This window comes from Natrix helvetica (genome assembly GCF_964273705.1).
Source record: "Natrix helvetica genome assembly, chromosome: 3".
Lineage (NCBI taxonomy): Eukaryota > Metazoa > Chordata > Lepidosauria > Squamata > Natricidae > Natrix > Natrix helvetica.
In genome coordinates this window covers 605110-619899 of record NC_138549.1, presented here as the reverse complement: position 1 = coordinate 619899, position 14790 = coordinate 605110, and positions in this window count along the sequence as shown.

Sequence of the window (14790 nt, the reverse complement as noted above, 5' to 3'; positions counted from 1 at the left end):
GATGATGTTACCTAGTTAGGGTAATGAAACCTCTGCAAGAAAACAAGCAAGCTCAAAGAGCACCAAAGACCCCTCATAATATGATTCTTCTGCAAGCAGGCATGTTTGACCAATCTTGGCAATCCAGTTTCTGTTCTTGGGAATTTAAATCAATAGTAAGCAAAATAAAGTGTTTGGACATTAGGATGGTCTTGTGAAAGTCTCTGTGTTTGGGAGTACATAAAACACAGCTGCCATTGAGTAATATAATCCTAAAGTTGCAGACACAATAACTGGAGCATATTAAATTCCCTTGCATTTATTTCTGCTGTTATTTTCCGAATCTGTCTAAATCCTTCTTAGTGTGATGCTCTAAATTGTACACAATAATTCAGCATGCGATTTGGCCAACACAGAATGAAAGGGAACACTTCCTTCCTGTGATTTGAAAAGTATACAAATTGTGCTTGCCTTTTTTGCAGCCACATTGCAACATTCACTCATATATTGTATGCAATTATTTTATCTTTTCAAAATACTTGCATAAGTTCTATTACCAAGACATCACCATGTCCTCCATCCTATACCTGTAGATTTGATTTATGATTTCTAAGGGAAGAAATGTGCATTTGATTCTGTTAAATATCATTACGTTATCTTCAGGAAGAAAGTATTCAAGCAAGGAATATAATTATGTAATTATACAAAATACTAGATAATTGCAATAGAAAATACCTAACTTTGATGACTAAAAAGCAGAGGCTGACATCTTAATTAGATGCAATACTCTTAAATAATAAATTCTTCCTAGCCAAGTGCAAGGTAGAATGTAGGAAATGACTAAAGAGATTCAAATTAAGCACTCTCTGTTAATTGTGACTGTATACAGAACTCCCTCAAAGGTCATTATGAAAATATTAACAAATATCTATACCTAGTGAGACAGACTGAAGTCCTTGACTTACAACAGTTCATTTAGTGACTGTTTGACGTTACAACATCACTTTAAAAAGTGACTTATGACCATTTTTCACACTTATGACTGTTGCAATATCCTCACGGTCACATGATCAAAATTCAGATGCTTGGCAACTGACTCGTGTTTATGACTTGCAGTATTGTGGGATCATGTGATCCCCTTTTACGACCTTCTGACAAGCAAAGTCAATGTGGAATCCAGATTCACTTAACAACCGTGCTGCTACAGTGATTCACTTAACAATTGTGGCAAGAAACTGGCCGCAATTTCTTAACATAGGACAAAACTCACTTAACAAATGTCTCACTTAGCAACATAAATTTTGGGCTCAATTGTGGTTGTAAGTCAAGGACTATCTGTAATACTTATAAAAGGTAAAGGTTATGTCTGATTCTAGGGGCCAGTGCTCATCTCCCTTTCTTAGCCGAGCGAGCCATCATTGTCCAAAGATGCTTCTGTGGCAGTGGCGTAGTGTGGGGGGGTGCAGGAGGCACGCTGGTCATTCTGCATTGAAAGGGGGCACGCTGGTCTCTCTGCATTGAAAGGGGGCACGCTGGTCTCTCTCTGCATTGAAAGGGGGCATGCTGGTCATTCCGCATTGAAAGGGGGCACGCTGGTCATTCCGCATTGAAAGGGGGCACGCTGGACACTTAGCAGGGCATAGGCAGGATCACTAAACTCAATAAAGTGTTTGAAAATAAACTTGTATTTAGATGCATTTTACTTTAATTACATCAGTATTTTCATAACAAACAATACATGTGCTTAGGGGTAAGGGTTTCTTTAACTAATCTAGTGGAAGAGACTCGAGTGCTAAAATCCACGGGTTAGGGGGCGCAAATTACTTGCCTTGCCCCGGGTGCTGATAACCCACGCTACGCCACTGCCCTATACCGTTTCAGACAGATGGCTATCCTACATCTTCTTAAAGGCTTCCAGTGTTGGGGCATTCACAACTTCTGGAGGCAAATTCTTTTGCACTGATTAATTGTTCTAACTGTCAGGAAGTTTCTCCTCAGTTCTAAGTTGCTTCTCTCCTTGATTAGTTTCCACCCATTGCTTCTTGTTCTGCCCTCAGGTGCTTGACTCCCTCTTCTTTGTGGCAACCCCTAAGATATTGGAACACTGCTATCATGTCTCCCCTAGTCCTTCTTTTCATTAAATTAGACATATACCCAGTTCTTGCAACCATTCTTCATATGTTTTAGTCTCCAGTCCCCTAATAATCTTTGTTGCTCTTCTCTGCACTCTTTCTAGAGTCTCCACATCTTTTCTACATCATGGCGACCAAAACTGAATGCCGTATGCCAAGTGTGGCCTTACCAAGGCATTATAAAGTGGTATTAACACTTCCCGTGATCTTGATTCTATCCCTCTGTTGATGCAGCCTAGGACTGTGTTGGCTTTTTTGGTAGCTGCTGCACACGGCTGGCTCCTATTTAAATGGTTGTCCACTAGGACTCCAAGATCCCTTTCACAGTTACTACTACTGAGCAAGGTACCACCTATACTGTACCTGTGCATTTCGTTTTTCTTGCCTAAATGTAGAACCTTACTCTTTTCACCATTGAATTTCATTTTATTAGATAGTGCCCAATGTTCAAGTTTGTCAAGATCCTTCTGTATCTTAAGCCTGTCTTCTGGAGTGTTGGCTCTTCCTGCCAGCTTGGTGTCATCTGCAAATTTGATGAGTTCCCCATTTATTCCCTCATCCAAATCATTGATGAAGATGTTGAAGAGTACTGGGCCCAAAACAGAGCCTTGGGGTACTCCACTGCATACTTCCCTCCATGTAGATGCAGTTCCATTGAGGACTACACGTTGAGTGCAGTTGGTCAGCCAGTTACGAATCCATCTGGTGGTGATGCTGTCCAACCCACATTCTTCTACTTTATCTAGTAGTAGGTTATGGTCTACCTTATCAAATGCCTTACTGAAGTCCAAGTAAACTATATTGACGGCATTCCTCTGGTCCACTAATTTTGTCACTTTGTCAAAGAATGCAATAAAATTATTTTAAAGGCAACTGGATTTTCTCATATTTCTTAAAGAAAAAGAAAATGTTTCTTAAAGAAAAATCAGAAATCCCAGCTGTTTTTTAAAATAAAATCCCCTTTGAGGCTCTCAGGATGAATAGCATTTATTTAGCAAAAACAGAGAGGAAACAATATTGGGTCTCAAGGTGATAGTAACAACATTTTAATGCATTTACAAATCTTTTTTTAAGAAAAAAGAATTTCAAGTTTGAACACTAGTAACACATTCATTTATTTATTAAAATAGGAAACAAGTTGTATTTTGTTTTCCCAAATTAAACTAATGTTTATTTGAATGAGCCCAATGTGAACAGCATTTATTTAAAGACAAACTGGAAAGAATGAGTTTCAAGGCCAACATAGTTTGTTTACTTCTTTCTTTTTTTTAAAAAAGGGGCCAAATGAATCTCAAGGCTAATAGTGTTTACTTAGTTGAACTATTTTAGCATTCAATGCTGCAAAAGGGATTGTCATTTGATATTAATCCAAATACTAGCACCATTAAGAAATTCAACATATTTATATATGATAAAATGTTTTACATTTGAAAAATGTTAATTAACAGCAAACAGGAAAAAAGTATTATTGAGCCAGTCCATCCAGAATTTTCCAGAGGCAAAAAACTCCCAAGTGTATTCCCACTAAAATTCTCCCTTTACCAGTATCTTCTTAGAGTAGTATTATCACCACCATACCATAACCCTTCTTAAGTGACTTCATGGTGCACAATGGGTGATTGATAGGTATATGTAATTGCCCTCCTTATTCATTTATAGAATCCTGATTGTATAAAATGTGACCATGTGTTAAGATTAGATCGTGTCATGGAGGAGAAGTTGACCTGTAACTATTAGTCATAATGGCTTTATGGAACTTTCTGAATATTGGACCTGGATACCAGTTGCTAGGAAGGCAGGGTTGCAAAAGAGCTTCATTGCCTTCTCGTGGACTGTCACAAAGGATCCAGCAGTATATTTTAAGAAGGATGCTGAGTGGGTGGTGAACCCTCCTTTGGAACAGGGACGTCTGCAAAATTCATAGTGGTGGCAACTTTCTGCCACTCTCCTTAGTGCCAGCAGAGTAGCAGGTAAAAACCATGCATCACCAATAGCCGAATCGTTCAATCAAATGAATCCAATTTAATCCAATCAATCAATCAATCAATCAATCAATCAATCAATCAATCGAATCTGAATTTGAATGACTTTCTGATCTTTACTTCATATTCTCTCCATAGCTAGAACAAAGTTAATAGAACTGTGATCTAGCAGGATACCATTTGATGCTTTCCTACCTTTAAAAACTGTGCTCCATTTTTGAGATACAAAATGGTGGTTGCTTTCTCTCTGTCTTCTTCTCTATGGAAGCCCCAGTCCTCAATGGTTGGCCAATTCAGGGAATCTTCCATCAACCTAGATGCTTCATTCTGAGGGTTCATAAGAAATCTTTCTATGCCTGGAAGTTTCCTTATTGACATTGTAGTTACTACAGAGGGGGGGGGGGTGTACCTCTAAATATTAGATACTATCTCAAGTTTAACCTGGAAGGGGGAGATGTAATCTTGGCTGTTTTGCATGTTACCTTCTAAATCTTTTGGTGGTGTTTGGACAGAGCTATTGCTAAACCACCCATGCAAATGATTTACTGGACTGAGTTAAGAGAAAAGCCCACTCAGTACTGTACTAAAAACTCAGAGGTTGCCTTATTAAAATAAGTTGGTATCTCTGTTTTGTCCTTAAAACAATTGTTATTTCTCCTTAAACGATCTCAGGGAATTATGAAAGAGAGTTAGGGTAATCCCACCCTGGGAGGTCCCCAAACCTGGCAACTTTAAGACTTGTGGACTTGAAGTCCCAGAATTTCCCAGCCACCTCTGCAGTATGGATTCCGACCTCCAATTCTGTTGTTTTACTATCCAGTTTGGACAGCATAATCACACTGGGGCTGAAACCCTACGTTTCTTTGCTTCCCTTCCATTCTTGTTCCCTTTGGGGAAGGTTAATAATAAAGAATATGCTGACCAGCTTTATAACTCATACCTTGGTTGTGTCCTCCAGCAAACACAGGAGATCAAGTACCCCATAACAGAATTCTTTTATTGGTACAATCTGTGAAAAAGCCAATTTTGATGGCGTTATATGCACCCTGTTTCAGCTCTGAAGCCTGTGATGTGAAGACGTTTAACCCAGAGTTCCAGAAAGTGAATATAAAACTTGCTGAAGATCAGTCGGATGTATTTTATAACATCTTCTGGAATCTTTGGTGCTCAAGGCTAAGTCTGAGTTCAAAAATAGCACTAAACAAATATAATAATATTGAATCAAATATTGCATGATTTCTTAGAAAAGCGCATTTATCTTAATTGAAGAAATAATATAGCAATGCTTTTTCCTTTCAGAAAACAGTCTTGTTTCATGCCCTGGAAAAATGTCGAAGACCCCAAACCTCACAAACACTGGTAGCAAAAACCAGTTGCCTTCAGAATCCTCCCCAGATCCCACACCCAAGCCAGAGGGTAGCAAACTTTCCAGCTCTCTCCTCACCGTGGAAAATGTCAGAAAGCATCAGGAGGAGAAGCCTGTGGCTAGAACGGATCTTGCTCAGTGGTCGATAGAAACATATATTGCAGAAAGTAATCGCTTTTTGAACGAGAGTGGCAGCCAGGCGGAGGGGAGCAGGGAGCAGGCAGTGTCAAATGAAGAGGAATCAAGAGTTCTTCGTGAAGGTTACCCAAAAAATGCGAATCAAACTTTAGGAAAAGGTAGTTGTAGATTATTTTCTTTATGTTTGCCTGGAAGTGCATTCCGTGAGCTTCTTCCATAAACTGTTCAACCTGTGCCCTGTATATCCTAACCCTAACCCTAACTAAATATTATTTTAAAGGTTAAAAGCATCTGGAGATGGATTGGTCTAAGTCAAGGAAGTGATAATGGGATATGGCGTTTTCCTCAGTAGGGACTGAAATCCATCTGTCCCCCCAAAACATTCTATGTGTCTCTGAGGTCTGCAGCTTGCAAGGCGCCTATCCTTGTCCCCTTGATAAGGACACATATCAAATGTCTTGCACAGACACAATGCAAGTCATAATCCCTGACATGAAATATTCTGGAATGCATTAAGTAAATTGATTTAAATTCTCATTACAAAAAAACCCATCTAACCAATAAATTCTGAGTTCGGCTCCAAGTGGGGAAAAAGACACTGGAGACATGGAGGCTGCTTGGAAAGATGGTTTTAATGGTGGACAGGACCACATGGCCTGAGTCCTGAACAGAAAAGGTGATCACATGCTTCAGTGTTGGTGGAGAAGAAGGGAAGGAAGGACTGAGATGCTGAGTCCCTGGTTTTATGCCCTCTCTGGCCTTTGATCTTGATCTTGTCTTCTGATTGGTTGTCAGACTCCCATGGGGTCATGCAGGGGCAACTCTCTAGGCTGTGTTTTGAATCCAGGTTTGGTTGAGTTCTCTGATGCCATGTGGGGAGTTGGGTAAAGGGCCAATATTATCATGCCTTAATCCCATCCCCCTGGAGCTGAAGGGGAGAACTCTCTATTATGTAAAGGGACTGGCTTGGCCACCTTAATGGCCCATTGACAAAGTGGGTGGAGGCAAGAAGCTACAAGGAGCTATTCTCTCTTTATAAAACATGTTTCTTCCTTTTCACATCCAGGGAAATATTCTGCCATTTCAATATTTCCTAGGATATTTCATTTTTCTGGGAGAGGGCTGGGTGATAACTTTCCACATAAACAAACATCAAATGTGACAACTTTAATGTATTTGAGGATTTAGTTACAAATTAGTTGCTAATCCTGTACTGTACCTTGTAGAGCTGATAAAAGCAACTTTCCCACTTTTATTATGATTTTAAAAAGCTTTTTTCCCCTCCCTCCGTGTAGATTTGCAGACAAGACCTATGTCAGCTTCAGTTCCTGAAACTCAGTCACCCAAGTAAGAGGCATTTCTCCCTATTTCAAACACATTCTTTCCAATAGCAGGAATTGCACTATTTGTCTATCTAAAAAACAATTAGTTAAATAGGGCAACCAGATCTGCAAAAATTCAGACACTCAGTAGATGGCAGCAAAGAAACACGGAACTATCTAGTCAGTGTATGCTGCCATCTAGTGGCTCCAATTCACCAGTGCAAGAATGTAAGCAAGTGAAGGACAGCATTCATTTGATATTTTTTATCCTTACAACCAAGAGAGAGGCAGAATTGTATTCAATTGTTCTCTTTCCTATTTCTTTTTTCATTTTTGATATTTGGAAGATTTAGAAGTTATATAGGGTGTAACTAATATCATGGGTTAGGAGGTTAGGTAGAAATAGAGCAATTTATTTTGGCATTGTTACCAACATAATTATAGGAACACACTCTGATTTGACAGATTCATAATATAGAGAATGAATTAATGAATTCAAAATATATTTTCAGCTGTTTTCAATGGCCTTGCCTCCAAGAATGTACACTTATATATATATTTTAACAATTTATTTTTGTGAAATGGATTTAATATATTTGTCTAAGCATTTTGAAAACATTTGCAGATAAAGTAATTCTGAAATGCAATAGACAATAAACACTATTATGCATCATTTTTTCCTCTGCTTACATCATATACTTGATAATATTATCGAGTTATATATATTTAAGTGTCATATCTGCAAAATAAGGAAAACAAAGTCAAAGACAATACCCACAACAGTGCAATTGAAGTCCCCCCCATTTATAATTGGATAGCAAGATAGGTGGCATATACATTTAATAAATAAAATAATTGATTATGGAAAAGCTTTTGGAGCTTCAATTGCTCCAGATTGATTTGATATTTCAGACTGGCTCCTTCTGGCATAAGGTAAGCTAACTAGTATCAGCTGCTTTGTAGACAAGATGGTGACATTTTTAGTTGATTCATGGATTTGTAAAAATGTATTTTGGTGAAATTTGTTACTTAATAATTATGTACACTTCTTTATCATAATTTCATGTGAGTATAAATTATTACAGCAGTTAGGTAAATAGTCCCTCTGCTAAGAGGCAAGCATTTGTGACATGCTTCCTGATAGGAAAATTCTTCCAGAATTTGTTTTACCTCCTTGCAGAAAACGGGAAGTTGCTGATTTGGAGACTCAGACTGAATGGAGCTACTCGGTCAGCTCCGAAGACTCCAGCATGCTGAGTAGGTTCTGGAGGAAGCTGGGCTGAGGGGCTGGGCTTCCAAGGAGGGGGTTGCTGGGGGCAAGGAAACAGGGGGTCAATACAATACAATAGCAGAGTTGGAAGGGACCTTGGAGGTCTTCTAGTCCAACCCCCTGCCTAGGCAGGAAACCCTATACCATTTCAGACAGATGGCTATCCAACATCTTCTTAAAGACTTCCAGTGTTGGGGCATTCACAACTTCTGGAGGCAATTTCTGTTCCACTGATTAATTGTTCTAACTGTCAGGAAATTTCTCCTCAGTTCTAAGTTGCTTCTCTCCTTGATTAGTTTCCACCCATTGCTTCCTGTTCTACACTCAGGTTCCTTGGAGAATAGTTTGACTCCCTCTTCTTTGTGGCAACCCCTAAGATATTGGAAGTCTGCTGTCCTGTCTCCCCTGGTCCTTCTTTTCACTAATCTAGACATACCCAGTTCCTGCAACGGTTCTTCATATGTTTTAGTCTCCAGTCCCCTAATAATCTTTGTTGCTCTTCTCTGCACTCTTTCTAGAGTCTCCACATCTTTTCTACATCGTGGTGACCAAAACTGAATGCAGTATTCCAAGTGTGGCCTTACCAAGGCATTATAAAGTGGTATTAACTCTTCACGTGATCTTGATTCTCTCCCTCTGTTGATGCAGCCTAGGACTGTGTTGGCTTTTTTGGTAGCTGCTGCACACGGCTGGCTCCTATTTAAATGGTTGTCCACTAGGACTCCAAGATCCCTTTCACAGTTACTACTACTGAGCAAGGTACCACCTATACTGTACCTGTGCATTTCGTTTTTCTTGCCTAAATGTAGAACCTTACTCTTTTCACCACTGAATTTCATTTTATTAGATAGTGCCCAATGTTCAAGTTTGTCAAGATCCTTCTGTATCTTAAGCCTGTCTTCTGGAGTGTTGGCTCTTCCTGCCAGCTTGGTGTCATCTGCAAATTTGATGAGTTCCCCATTTATTCCCTCATCCAAATCATTGATGAAGATGTTGAAGAGTCCTGGGCCCAAAACAGAGCCTTAGGGTACTCCACTGCATACTTCCCTCCATGTAGATGCAGTTCTATTGAGGACTACACGTTGAGTGCGGTTGGTCAGCCAGTTACGAATCCATCTGGTGGTGATGCTGTCCAACCCACATTCTTCTACTTTATCTAGTAGTAGGTTATGGTCTACTTTATCAAATGCCTTACTGAAGTCCAAGTAAACTATATCGACGGCATTCCTCTGGTCCACTAATTTTGTCACTTTGTCAAAGAATGCAATAAGATTAGTCTGGCATGATCTGTTTTTGACAAACCCAAATTGACTTTTGGCTATTACTTTGTTTGCTTCTAGGTGTTTGCTAATTCGTTGCTTGATTATCTTTTCCAGAATCTTTCCTGGTATTGAGGTCAGGCTGATAGGTCTGTAGTTTCCTGGATCTGTTTTTCTTCCTTTTTTGAAGATGGGTCGGCAGAGCCCCTTCCTCTGTCTCCTTGCAGTTAGGAAAAGCGATTCAGAGAAGAGGTGGCTTCTCTTCCCCAGAGGTCCTAGATTGGCCAGATGGCCTCGGGTGTGGTGAGGGACAAAATGAAGGCGATTCTCTTGATAAATCATTGATTCTTGTCTTAATATCTCTCATTTAGAAATAGAAACGAAGGACCAGAGAAGCACAGATGGAAAAGAGAAAAGTGAGACCACAGCAGGTAGTAAGTTGCAAAAATGGTGCTATTTCCTTAATATTCCAGAAGTTGGAGTGGTATCAGTTCCAGTCCCATTAGGATTTAGGAATGATTTAGAAATGTTAACAGATATAATAGATTTTAATATTAAAATAACCAATTGTGGAGGGAGGGAGGGAAGTAAGTAAGTCAGCCATTGTCAGCAAATGCGACCAGCATCTGTTTAATAATAATAATAATAATAATAATAATAATAATAATAATAATAATAATAATAATAATAATAATAATAATAATAATAAATTTGAATTTATTAGCCGCTCCCTTTCCAAACAGGACTCGGGGCGGCGTACAGTAGAACATAAAAAAAAAACATAAAACATATGTACAGACACATAAACATACACATATACAAAGACATACATGCACGGAGGAGGTAACAAATTACATCACATTTAGACAATTAAAAATCACCATTAAAATATCCCATTTACAATAACACAATTTAAAAAATTTAAAAATTTAAAACGACTGTCAGGAGGAATAAGAAAAAAGAAATTACGGTTGAGCCAGGCCAGATAATTGAAAGAGGTGGGTCTTCAGCTGTACACGGAAGGAGCGGAGATCGGAAATAATCCTGATGTCACGGGGGAGGTCATTCCACAGGGCTGGGCCCATCACAGAGAAGGCTCTGCTCCTGGGTGTTGCCCCCCCGACACTGTTTAGCGGACGGCACCCGAAGAAGTCCCTCTCTGTGAGCGGATTGGTCGTAGGGATGTATGGGGCAGGATGCGATCCTGCATGTAACTAGGTCCTGTGCCATGAAGCGCTTTAAAGATCATAATCAAAACCTTGAAACGCACACGGTAGACTACAGGAAGCCAGTGCAGCTCACGCAGGAGAGGTGTTACAGGGGAGTATCTAGTCCTCCCCATAATCACCCGCGCGGCCGCGTTCTGGACCAACTGCAGTCTCCGAGTGCATCTCAAGGGAAGCCCCATGTAGAGAGCATTGCAGTAGTCCAGGCGAGACGTCACTAGCGCATGGGTGACTGTGCGTAGGGCATCCCGGTCCAATAAGGGGCGCAATTGGCACATCAGGCGAACCTGATGGAACGCCCCCCTTGCCACGGCTGTTACATGGTCATCCATGGACAGCCGGGCATCCAGGAGGACGCCCAAATTGCGCACCTGTTCCATGGGGGCCAGTTGCACGCCCCCAATGGCCAGAGATGGAAGCCACTGGTTGAACCGGGAGGCCGGAAGCCACAGCCACTCCATCTTGGAAGGGTTGAGTTTTAGTCGGTTGCCATCCATCCAGACCCGTACGGCCTCCAAACACCGGGACATCATTTCAACGGCCTCATTGGGGTGGTTTGGGGTGGAAATGTATAGCTGAGTATCATCAGCATACAGATGATATCCCACCCCAAAACCACGGATGATCTCGCCCAGCGGTTTCATGTATGTGTTGAACAGGAGAGGCGAGAGCACCGACCCCTGTGGCACCCCACATGTGAGGGGGCTCTGGGTCGATCTCTGCTCCCCTGCCAACACACGTTGCGTCCGGCCAGAGAGGTAGGAGCCAAACCACCGTAAAACGGTGCCCCTGACTCCCAGCCCCTCTAGCCGGTGCAACAGGATACCATGGTCGATGGTATCGAACGCCGCCGAGAGATCTAATAGGACCAGGATAGAGGAACAACCCCTATCTCTGGCCCTCCAGAGATCATCAACCAACGCGACCAAGGCCGTCTCCGTGCTGTGCCCGGGTCGGAAGCCGGACTGGCGCGGGTCTAGATAATCATTCTCCTCCAGGTGACGTGGAAACTGTTGTGCCACCACACTCTCTACAACCTTCGCTAAAAAAGGAAGGTTGGAGACTGGACGATAATTGACTAGATCCGTTGGGTCCAGGGAAGGCTTCTTGAGCAGGGGCCTCACAACCGCCTCTTTCAAGGCGGCCGGCAGAAACCCCTCACCCAACGAAGCGTTCACTAGGCCCAGGAGCCAGTCGCGCGTAACCTCCCAGGATGCCAGTACAAGCCAGGAGGGACACGGGTCCAATAAACATGTGGTGGGTTGCAGACGTCCATGTAACCTGTCCAAATCCTCGATAGATAGAGTTTAAACTCTATCTATCCATGGCGAATTGGAAAAGTATTTGGTTCGGCCCCCTGCCCCCTGTCTTACCCTAAAGGGAACCAGTTCAAATGGGCTAAAGATGAAGCAGCTTCTGCTACATTTTGAAAGCTATAACAAAGTTCTTTTCTTGAGAATTCCCCCTCTGGACGGAAGAGGCAGGCCTTCCCTTGTCCCCAGGTCATCCGTGAGCATCACGGGGGGGAAGCAGGGAGAAGAGAGAAGACCCCATGCAGGGGAAGGACCCCATGCCGAGGCCTTTGTTAAACCAACCTCCCTGCACTCGTTAGTAATCCCCCTGCCTTGTAGGTCCATCCTGAATTCTTCCCTGGTGTTGCTTCTCCAGCCACCTTTCATGTACCTGGAGGGTCCTATGTGGGGTCTCTTGAAGGCTGATATCTGTTCAGGACGACAGTTGTGTTCTGTTGTTGTTGTTGTTGTTATTCAGCAGAAACATTGCATCATGCAGCAGAGGAAGGAACATCTGAGACCGAGCTGGAGACTGGTATGCTATCTTCTACAAGTAGTCCTCGATTTACGGCCACAATTGAGCCCAAAGTACCTCTTTGCAAGTGAGGCAGTTGTTAAGCGAGTTTTGCCCCATTTTACGGCCTTCCTTGCCACAGCAGTTAAGCAAATCACTGCCCTTGTTCAGTTAGTAACACGGCTGTTAAGTGAACCTATCTTCCACCTCAACTGGTCAGAAAGTGGCCAAAGGGGACCATGTAATCCAATGGTGGGTTTCAAAAATGTTTAGAACCTCTTCTGTAGGTGTGGCCTGCTTTGTGGGAGTGGCTTGCTGACCATGTGACTGGGTGGGAGTGGCTTTCCGGCCATGTGACCGGGTGGGAGTGGCTTGCCAGCCATGTGATTGGGTGGGCATGGCCATCTTGTAAAATGTGGTGAAACTCACTTAACAACGCTCTTGCTTCGCAACCAAAATGTTGGCTCAGAAACTCTGACATTTGAAGCACGCAAGTCTTAAAAGCTGTCCAGTGACAAGACCCTTGCACCCCTAACCCTTTAGAAAAAAAACCCCCAGGGGTGTTCAAACTTGACAGCTTTAAGACTTGTGGACTTCAACTCCCAGAATTCCTCCTCTCGCTCTTCATCTTGATGGTGTGCGGACGGGCGGGGGGAGGGAGCTGCAACCGGTTCTAAACGGCACTGTAGATTTGTGGAAACTCTTCTATAGAAGAGATTAGAACCGGCAGGAACCCACCCCTGACGTAATCCCAGGACACTGCAGCCGTCATAAATACAAGTCAGTTGCCCACTTTGATCGTGTGACCCTGGGGACGCTGAAAAGTGGTCATAAGTCACTTTTTTCATTGTTGTTGTAACTTTGAACAGTCACTAAATGAACAATCGTAATTTGAGGACTACCTGTTTTAAAGTTCCTCTGAAACCCTCAGGAGTTCGGCACAGAAACGAAACGGCAAAGGCTCCTCAATTGTTTGTCTCTGCAAACTTTTGCAGGTTTTTTTCCTGTACCTGTAAATTAAGACTAAGTTATGACCTAAAAATCAGTGAACTCATCCCTGGCATTTCAAGACAAGACAGCAGGAAGGAGACGACCGAAGGGCTTGCAGGAGAGAAGGGGGCTTTCTCTACTCCTCTGGCAGCTTATCCAAATAGAATCCAAAATTAAATCAGAGTCCGAGGCAAAGTATTGCTCAAAGTTCCCATTTATGAAGAGAGCCATGTTGGCACATCTGGGAAAACCCGAATCTGAAAGCTTCCCGGTTTCCCCCATCCCCGCAGTTGAACGTTCAAGATCTTCCATCCCCACACCCACAAGTCCATCCCATGGTCCAACCTCCCACTGCCATGTCAACCTCCCACTGCCACTGTCAGGGGCAGAGGTGCAGAGACAAAGGATGACCTTGGCTTTCTAGAAAGAATGTTGTTATGGCTACATAGCATCTAACTCCATACAATGCCCCCTCCCATTTTCCCACCATAGAAAATTCACAGTAGAATAATAGGAAGGGTGGCAGGCCAAAGATCCAAAAGAAAGAACGGCTGCAGGCCTGACAGCCTGCCTTCCAGAGTACCAGCAGAAAGCACCCCATCCAAGCTTTGCTTTATAAATCACAGCATATTATATGCTAGAGTGGTGTTTTTGCACCGTGGCCATTTTAAGAGGTGTGGACTTCAACTCCCAGAATTCCCCAGCCAGCCTTGGGAGTCTTAAAATGGCCATGGAGGAGAACCAAAGCATAGGCAACAACATCTGTAATGGCTAGTCTAGGAATGTGCGTATGATAGAGGTGCAAACACCTGTGCCTAAGAATCAGATCGTCCGTCCAGAGCCAAAGAAGAGGTCGATGTACTTTTATGGGTTTTTCTAAGTTATATTTTTTCCAGGGCTAAGTGTTCAGATACCTATATTGGTCATTATTTCTCATTGCTTTTGGTGGGTCTTTTTTCACAGTTAGGTTTTGTAAGTCTGAGTCTCATTTATTCAGGATTTTTCCTAGGTAGTTTCTATGTCTTGTTTCACCCGGTTTGTTCTTTTGTGGAAAAAAGATTAATTTTGGAGTCTTTGCTGCTATCTGAGCTTGGATGTTTGCTTGCAAACGTGGGGGGTGGGTTTCTCTTCTATGGGGACTAACTTTTGTCTCCCCCCCCTTTTCCCCTAATGAAATCCCTTTCACACATTGCATTGCCAACCTCAAGAAAGCACCACTGAGGAGGAGAAGAGGAAGTCTTTTATCGAAGATGAGGTGAGATTTCAGATTTCTTATTTCTTCCCAAGAAACAGGATTATCCAGCTTTTGATGCAAACTCG